The 9,819-nt window shown below is 50.2% G+C and overlaps 1 protein-coding gene across 1 annotated transcript in view; it reads right to left on the minus strand.

Moving 5' to 3' along the window:
* Positions 1–1,760, minus strand: part of LRRN1 (leucine rich repeat neuronal 1) — a 36,308-nt gene extending 34,548 nt beyond the window's left edge. Inside the window, exon 1 of the mRNA XM_081072741.1 lies at positions 1,308–1,760. The gene's annotated coding sequence lies outside the window, so the exon portion shown is untranslated. The remainder of the gene's footprint in view (positions 1–1,307) is intronic.
* Positions 1,761–9,819: the final 8,059 nt, after the last annotated feature.

Raw genomic sequence — 9,819 nt, forward strand, 5'->3', positions numbered from 1 at the left:
TTGTGAAAGTGAAGCCACCAGCGTATTCCAGCGGTAGTCAGTGTTTAGACTCCCATGGCAAAGCAAATGGCAAAAACAAAACAACATACTGTCTTTCGGGAAACCCTACCCGCTGAAGCCCACTCAGCAATACCTGCTCGAGGAATCCCACGTCTCCTTTATCGTCTGCGACCGGGAATGAGAACGCTAGTGGTGCCATGAGAGCTCCAGAAGGGTCCGTTTCCCTGCGCTCTTGGCCTTGACCCATGTGGTTCAAAAGCCTCAACACCATTTATCCCCGCAGGTCGCTCATTTACTCACTCACTCAGTGCCTGTTCCTGGCGCCCCGGCTACAGCGAGCCCCGCAGGGGAAGGTCCCCCGCCCCAGGGCAGGTACCACGGCCGACTCCCCCACGCAGCGCACCCAGGCCGGGTCCCTGGCCACCCACCATCCCGGGACCTGTTTGAGCACCTCTCCGGCTGCGCGGCGCCCCTCTCGCGGCCGGACATTCCCGCCCGCCACGCAAGGACTCCCTGGGGGGCGCCGAGTCGGCGGCTGCCCACACCCCTCTCCACGCAGCACAAAGGACGCTCGCTGGCAAACTTTCCTGGCTACCCACGCCGGCCGCGCGGGGACCCGGGCGCGGGCTCGCTCCCCGGAGCGGACGGCGGCGTCCCTGACGTTTCATCATCCCTGGCAGCCTTCTGGGCTGCAAACGTGTAGGGTGAGGTCCGTCTCCACTGAGACCGCCGACGCGCAGGTGGACGCTGCTGAAGGCTCGGGCTCCAATGCACTCAGCGCCCCGCCAGTGAGCCCCCTGGCCCCCTGCTTTCCCCACCAGGCCACCGCCAGCATCGTCCGTTTGCTCCCCACAAGCAGCCCCCTTCCTCTCCCTTCGCTCGGCCCTCTCCCCCACTCCCGGGGCCTCTTTCCGCGCTTGTCCCCAGCGCGGCCGCCTTCCCAGTTCACCCCCCAGCAGCCCCCCTAACTCGCGGTCCCCGCTGCACCCTCCCCTGCGTCGGTCCCCGAAATCCAGCCGGCCCGCCGCCTTTTGCTATTTCTGCCTGGCCTTCCCTGCGAACTGTCGCTCTCCCCACCCCGTGTGCGTTTTACATGTTCGGGGGGTGGGTGGGAGAAGCGGGTGGCCGGATTCCCGTTTCCCCGACTTGGTCCTTTTCTCAGCTCCACGAGCCGCGCCCCCTTCTTCCCCTCAGGCCCACAATATGCCCCGCGGTTCCCAGACCCCCCCGGTGTCGCCACGCTGCCAAGTTTTGGCCACGACTCGCCCTCCCCGCAGCCCACAGCGCCCGCGGACCAGAGCACTTACCCCGAGGCCCGGCCGCGGGGATGTCGGGGCGGCGCGGCAGCAGCGGGCGGAGGAGACCCCCGGAGGAGCGGCGCCTCCTCCCCAGCGCGGCGCGCGGGCTCCCTGGGGGCCCGGCAGGGCACCGCCACAGTAGGCGAGGCGGCGACACCCGCAACAGCTGCCGCGCCGGCCTGGGCTCGGGCCAGCTCCCGGGGGCCGGCAGAGGCGGCAGGCGTGGGGAGGCGGGTGGGCTAAGTGGGTGCAGAGGGCGGGGCAGCGCGGCCGGGTCCCGGGAAGGCGCCGGGGGCTCCGAGCGAGGCCGCCGCGAGGATGCCGACGCCCGGGCCGACGCCGCGGGTCCCGTCCCCTCCCGGAGGCGCTGCGGGCGCGGGCGCTCGGCCTCCCAGCTCCCAGCTCCCGGCTCCCGGCTCCCGGGCTCGCGGCCGGCGCCTCGGTGCGCCCGCTTTGTGCTCCGCGCAGCCGGCGTGCACCTGGTGTAAGCAAGGCGGTCAGCTGATGGGCCGCGCGCTGATTGGCTGCTCCGCCGGGCCCCCCCCCCGGGCCCCCCCCCCCCGGCCCCCGCCCGCCGCCCCCGCCCCCCACACACCCGCCCCCGCCCCGCTCCGCCGCGTGCTGGGCACCATCTGTAGCCCGCGCGACAAAGGCGCAGCGCCGAGCTCTCCGGTGGCCCCGCCGCCCTGCGCCACCGCCGCTTTCTGTCTGGGGGCGACAGGCTGCGGCTGGGTTAGCGAGGCAAAGCACACGGCCGTGTGTCAGCCAAAGACAAACCCCAAAAAAAGAAGCCGGTGCTAGGAGGGCCGCCAGGCACAGCGGGAACCGGTCCCTGCGCAGCCTAGAACTTGGGCTCGGAGGCTGAGAAACAGACAGAATTCAACCCGGGAGAGAGTCGTTTCTGAGATCTAACCCTTGTCTTACAAACGCACGGGGGTCCTTGGGCTGTGGGCACATGCCTGGGTGTGCGACACGCGTGACTGTGGAACTGGCCCGCACCCTCGCCGCCGGAAGGAGTATTCCGACACGACGCTAATGGGGGAGCCTGCAGATGTTTCTGAAAGTTTGTAATCACAGCCTTTCGATTTGTTGGGTGTGAAAGTTGTGTTCCAATAAGCGGAGGATTGAGACTGCAGCCTGTTTGAAGAGGGAGGATGTCGCAGCCAGGGGTGGAATGGGTCTTCAACCTGAGCCTCAGTTTCCAAGTGGCCAGTTCAGAGCCACACTCCAGAGAAGACCTGGGTACTTACTGGACAATCTGCTTCAAGCTAAAGCATTTATTATTAACCCCTTAGCACTGAACGACTTTGGGTAAAAGAACATGGTGACGTTTCCTGATGTCCAAGCTTTGAACTTCTGGGGAATTTGGAAGGATACGTTATTACTACATGCAACCATCTTTGAATTCCTTGAATACCGTATAAATTTAATCCAGTCAATTATCTTATTATGTCTGGAGCCCTATAGCATTTCTTAGTTTCTTTCATTGATACTGATAAACATTTAATGCTCCCATATTTCCATCTCCTTCATGTTATCCTGATACCGTCATGTAGATACCAGTGGGTCACAGTGGGCCATAGACGGTTCTAGGGAAAGAAGACACTATGATTCAGGGTAGAAGGCAGACAAAGAGTGGAACGACAGTTCTTCAAAAAGGCCCATTGCCCCTAGGGTCCTGCATATAGCCCAACAAGAGTTAAGAACGGTCAAAGCAATTTGAGTCTAGAACCTTTCCTATGAGTCATACTTTTATCTGCTTCCCCCTTTTTCATGCTGATGATATGTAGCTTGGAGTTTGTCTGAAAGAAGGTGGGCCTGCGGTGGAAATACAGAACTTGAATGATCCCGGAAGGATAGAACGCAACCTCCTTCGGGAGTCTCATTTAGGTTTTCCAGCCCATCTATCTGGGAATGGCAGGGAGAGGATGCTGTACCCTGCACAGTAGGACTTCACAGAGGCAGCTCTGGGGCAGTTGACGCCATTAGTGGTCGTGGGCAGTTACTCCTTCTAGAGACGCGATGTGTAACAGCCTCCAGCTTTGGAAGAGACTTCGCAAGAATGGTCTGAAGCCCAGCTAAGAAGAAGCCAGGTCAGGCCTGAGCATCTGAGCTTCGAGGCCAGCCAGCACTGCAGTCTGTGAGCTGTGTCTCTCAGGGCAAGTCCCTTTCCCTCCTTAAGTCCTGGTTTCCTTGGCGCTGAAGCAGGTTGATAGCAATAACCATCTCGAAGCATTGTGCTGGCTACGTGAGAGTAAGTGTGTACCGTGGTGCCATTCTCGGGGTATAGTAATGGAAGTTCTGGCCCCTATCAGCCAGGTGGTCAAGACCACAGCAGGACATCAGGCCAACAGGTGGGACGACCCTTTCACAATCTGACACCGCTCACCAAAGATTGTAAGGCGCTGGCAGCGCCAGTGAGAGGAGCAGACTCGATCCCTCCACTGTTTGATGCGTTTCTTTTCGAATCAGCATGTCTTTCATTTAAACTTATTTCCCTCTGCCCCCACGTAAGCATGAGAAAGGAAGCTCTGCCTATTTCTACTTGACCACTGCATTTATTTTGCTCGAGACAGAAGGAGCATTATCATCAGGAAGAAATGAATGTGTCAGAGAGAGGAGGGGGTTTGGGCGGGAGGATGGGGATTGCTGTGTGTGGGGAAGATTGCTGTGGGACAGACAGAGACAAATGTAGGCAGGCATAGCATTTACAAAGATGTCTGCAATTGGATCCCGCTTTTGGAAATTTGATGCATTGCCTGACTGATTCATGGGTCCAAATTTTAGGAACTGCCATTTTATAACTCTGCGAAGGCGTTTCAGAATTATTTTTATCAACTGGCCCTTAAAAAAGTGCTTTGTCATTTGGATCCATGAAGGGGAAACGCCCAGTCAATGGACAAGGACATCTAACTCAAAGTCACTTGTTTCTTTTCAGAATCCTCAAGTCTGAATCACTATTGTTGCGCTCACGCAGTCCTAGGGTCCTAAATTTATTCGTAGAAAAGGACTTTATCTTAATACTTATTTATTTCGGTTATTGCAGATGTCAGAGGCTTTGAAGGACAATGGAAGTGGGTAGAAGGGCCCAAAAGCCCCCCCAGAAAGCCAGGTCTCACTGTGGGTGTAAGGAGCTTGGTGGTACTTGTTTTAAAACTACATTAATTCAGAGGCCGGAAAGAATACAACCAGTGCTCTATTAATATTTCAATTAGAGAGAGGTGTATTTTTAACTTTTAAAAACTGTGGTTTTAAATGACATATTGTCAGTTTGTTTTCAAAATGGAGATGTTCCTTGTCTGGGACTCCCTGGACCTGGCCATGTGGAGACCCTACAAATCCCTGGTCCCCCCACCTCCGCTTGAGGTTTTTTAGCTTGTTTGAAGAAACATTATAACGGGTATTAGCCTAACTTTACTGATCTGTGTGGTAAATGAGGGAAAAACAAGCAAAATGGTACTTTAGAGGATGATCGCATTAGAATAATCTTTAAAAGCACATCTGATATTTTGAGAACAAAGATACAATATGCCATTTAAAACCACAAGTTTTAAAAGTTAAAAATATGTCTCTCTCTAATTGAAATATTAGCAGAGATTGTCAGTGTGCTTTCCGGCCTCCGAATTAATGTAGTTTTAAAACGAGCTCCACCAGCTCTCCGAGAATGATGACTCCACTGCTGCTAATTATGTGACTGCTGTGATCATTGTTAACTTCACACCACACGTGTTGTCTTCCTAAACCTTTCTGACAATCGAGTGGGGTTTCGACATACGCATAGTTCCTGTTCTTCCAGTTTCATAATGCGCACGAAATCATTCCAACCCCACAAAAGGGGTCCTTGAGGTTTCTGTAATTAAAATGACATTAGCGTCTAAGTCTGAGAGATTGACTTGGAAGTAAGGTGACCAAGCCCCTGGGTTTGCCTGGGACTCTGGGTTTTAGTCTGCACACTCTCATACCTCAGGCAGCGCCTCAGTCTAGGACAACCTAAGAGGGTCCATGGCTCTAACTGGAACTCACATGAATAGGTTTAGGGTACTGCTGTATTTCAGTTGAGTTACAACCTTGCAGACCCACCAAAGAACGTCCTTATGCTGGACTGGATGAGAATCCGGCTTCCACTCATAGAACTGAATTGCTGCAGAACCTTGACAATAATCTAATCCAGCCTCCTTTTTTTATAGATAAGAACACTAAGCCCCGGAAGGGGACTCTGTCGGTGTGTTGACAAAGCCTGCCCTCAAAAGCTAGACTATACAGCAGTCCCTTCTATCCTGAGGGGACATGTCCCAACACCCCCAGTGGATGTCTGAAACCGCCGATAGTACCAAACCCTATATATACGGTTTTTGCCTATCCATGCATGCCTATGATAAAGCTTAATTTATAAATTAGGCACAGTAAGAGATTAACAACAATAAATAATAATAAAATAGAACAATTATAACAATTTGCTGTATTCAAAGGTATGTGAATGCGGTCTCTTTCTCTCTGTCATAATATCTTATTGTACCGTACTAATCTTTTTACTTAAAGGAAGCACTTTACAGCCTCTCTTTGGCTTGTCCGAATTGCCTGTATCACTATTCTTGTACTTTGGGGACATTAGGAAGTAAAATACGGTCAGTTGAGCACAAGCACTGCGATACTGTGACAACTGGTATCTGATAAACAGGCAGGGAGTGTATAAACAGGTAGGTACAGTGTGCAGAACTGGACAAAGGGGTGAGTCACATCCCAGATGGGACAGAGCGAGACAGGGAGAGATTTCATCACACTACTCCAACAGTGGGCAATTAAGCTTTATGAATTGTTTATTTCTGGCATTTCCCTTTTAATGTTTTTGGACCATGGTTGGCCGCGGGTCACTGAAACAAGGAGACCAAAATCATGCATGAGAGGGGCACTGATGTGTGTTACTTGAAGGCAGAGACCAGACGGCCAGCTCCTAGCCCCACCCCCAGCACCCAGCACCCAGCAAGTAATAGGTACTCAGTAAACATCTTTTAAATGAATTAAGGAATCAATTAATAAATGAGCATATTTATGTAACAACACATTATATCATGAGCATCTTTATAGCATTGAAAAGTCTTGAAACTATAGTGCTTATTGGCTGTACAATTCCATCAGTCTTCTGATGGTGAGAAATAAGGCCTTTGCCAATTATTTTCTATAACATTGCAATAAACATGCTTTTAGAAGTTCCCATTTTGAATATTGAACTCTATGTACATCAACTACAATTTGGATCATCAATTTAACATATTCAATTTTTTCTGTATTCATTGTTGTTTACCTTTAGACAGCCAGATCTTACTAAAAAATAAAAAGTTATTTAGGCTCTTTTTGCGTTTATATTGTAAAGATTTTAGTGAAGAAGAGAGTTTTAGAATTAAGTTTCTTTGTTTTTAGTGATTTACTCTGCATTCTGACTTCTCTGTTGGCCGTGTCATAACAGCTAACAGAAATACTTCCTCTGCCAGGTACAATGCTTAGTAATGTTTTCTATATTGTGAGAGACAGTATAGTAAAATGGTGATGAGCTAGGGCTCTTGATTTAAGCTGCCAGCTAAAGCCTGTGCTGTCAGCTAAAGCCTGTACCCTGCCCGAGTCCACCTGGCATGAATCACCAAGTGATCCTATGCTGGGCTTAGAGGTATCTAGGAGAGGCTAAGTTGCGAACTGAGACTAGCTGCCACCAATTCCAGCTTAACAGTGCTGTGTGAATTTGAACAAGTAACTTAATAAGCTCTCTGTGTGTATAACAGTTATCTACATCGTGGGGTGTGTGAGGATTAAAAAGATGTATAGTTAGCACTCACTAAATATTAGTGTATTAGTTCATATAATGCCAGCTGCTGGAACCAATAAACCAGAGAACCCCAGGGGCTTATGTAAGACACGTCTTCTCCACACTCGTGTAGCAGAGTGTGTTCCTAGCTGGGTGGCCTCCACGTGGTCACTCAGGGCTCAGGCTGCTTCTATTTCCGGCTCTTCCTCCTCCACGTCTGCAGATGCCTTTCCATACAAACAGAGGATGAGGAAAGAGAAGAAAGGATCACGTGGGGAGATGTTGTGGACCAGGATAAGAAATGGTTTACATTGCCTGCACCTACATTCTATTGGCAAGAGCTCAGGTGTATAGCTGCACCTAATAGCAGAGAAATATGAGGAATGTAGACCAGGTGTGTGCCTAAACGGGAGAGGAAGAAATTTTGCAACATACAGTGATCTGTATTAAAAACACAGCAATATAGATTAGAAATACCCAATCTCACCTACCTTGGCTCTCATCTTTCTTAGTCCTCATAACAAGTTTGATAAGGGAGGGAGGAAATGGCTGGGTTGGATCATACAGCAAGTGAGAGACCATCATTACAGCAAACAAAATGTATATGAAACAGCCACTAGGCAGGGCTTTCTGATTCTTCTTAAAACTGTGCTTAGGTGACCGCTGACCTGATTCTCACCACGTGTCGCTTTCCGAAGTTCTCAGAGACCTCAGGCAGAGAGAGAAAGACTGTCCCTTGCCCCATCAGCAGTTTACACAACTTTTTCTTTCAGCAACATCCTTTTTGTTTCAGTAACCATAAAACTTTAAGGAAGTTCAGAATCCTTCCTCGTAAGAAAATGCTCAGAGACTAGTGCACTGGAATTCAGTGCTCCTATTATCATAAATTTAATATCCACATTTACTTACAGTCCTTCGGGCCCATCAGGCTATGAAAGAAAGATTGGCAGGTAGAGTCGACACAAATGGTTTATACACATTTCGCAGAAACACTGAAGCTCATAGAATTTTCCCTACGTTTCATCTAACACCTTCCTCTGTCAAGCTTGTCTCCATTGTGCCTGCATTTCATTTTATTTGTATAATAGAGACGCTCACGCTTTTGATCTCAGAGCATGTTAACAGTCTCTTCTGAGTAAAACATTGGCCATATTCCATTTTCATGGATAACTGAGTTCCTGTACCACGTACCATTGTGGTCATGATAATGTAGATATGCTTGTTGGGAAAAATTTTTTAATGAAAATAACAAATCAGATTGAAGTGATGTCCCAGGAACTGTCCTCAAATACCTTAGTACTTTCAGAAAGAAGGAGTCTGAGGAATATGACTCTCATTTTATTAGAATAGCAGCGATATCCACAAAATAATATGATTCAAAGGTCCATAGCTGGGGGTTTAAAAACTTTAGAACTATAAAAGGCAAGGGAGTTTCAGCTGATAACACGGGAGCTTTCTGATGGGTGCACTCGCAGGGCCAGCTGTGGGTCACCCAGTTGATTCTTCAGGGCTGAGCAATTGTATGGGATGTGGTTTGCCAAGACTGGTCAGTACTGATCACCCTAGGACCATCGCTTGTGGGGCCTGTGGTGAGACCTGGATGCGACACTCAGCTTGACCACTGATGGCTTCACTTCTCTGAACCCTAAGTTCTTTTTGTGTAACGTGAGGTAGCGGATGGAATCTGTGTTTTTTACATGTTCTTCCTCCCAGAATTCCTTGGTTAAATAAATCATAAGGAAAGACCGCATCAAGACACAGAAGCAAATTTGTCTGGGTTCTTGGTTGCAGCCAGCAAGTCTCCTCTAGGTAGGAAGAGATATACTAGAAGGCCCTAGTTAGCCTGTGCGGTGTCTGGAGGGCTGCACAGCTGGGCATTTTTGTGGTCCAGCTGGGAACAAAGCAGCTAGAGAACACCATGGGCCTATCGTGATGCAAGTCGCACTGTCACTGGTGCCCATCACTGTGGACCTGCCACACTGTGGACCGCGATCCTGAACCTCTACACAGGTCTCCCCGGTGATGCTCCATTGTCCTCGACAGCAATCTGAGCCCCTGGCTGTGGCTGCCTTTCCAGGTGGCCTTCTTGTATCTGTGTGCGGCTTGCCCGTACCCAGGCCCTCTGCAGGGCAGGAGACCAGGAAGAGAGGGGTGGGACTGGGTGCTGGGGGCGCCACCTCACAACATCTGCCATCAGCGCTCCTTGAAGACGGCCGGAGCACAGCCCCTACCCGGCCTTCACCCATCACTGTGCCTTGACGACGATGGAGCCCTATTGGCTGGTCACTCGCTAAACGGGTCCCCACGGCTTTGCAGACCCAACTTAGAAAACGACCAAACTGGATTATTTCTGAGGTTCTCTCTACTGTAGAAATTCCTGGATTCTATGCGTGTCCAAGGTTAAATTAAAGTAGAGGTGTTTAAAGAAGTATTTTTCTGAGGGCTTGGCTAATTCCAATACGTTCTCTGTAATTATCAGCGGTTAAGAATATTACACCCAAGGAGTATGCATTTTGCATTTTGGTTGCATTTTGGTTGACTGCCTCAGCGAGCCATGTCCGTACAAGAACATCCAATTTGCACAAAGGAAAAGGGAAGGGAAGGGGAGGAAAGGGAAACATTTGACAAAGACGTGCGTCAGATTCTTTGCAGAAGGGTATACTGTGTTTCCCCGAAAATAAGACCTAGCTGGACAATCATCTCTAATGCATCTTTTGGAGCAAA

This window comes from Rhinolophus hipposideros, assembly GCF_964194185.1.
Source record: "Rhinolophus hipposideros genome assembly, chromosome: 14".
Classification (NCBI taxonomy): Eukaryota; Metazoa; Chordata; class Mammalia; order Chiroptera; family Rhinolophidae; genus Rhinolophus; species Rhinolophus hipposideros.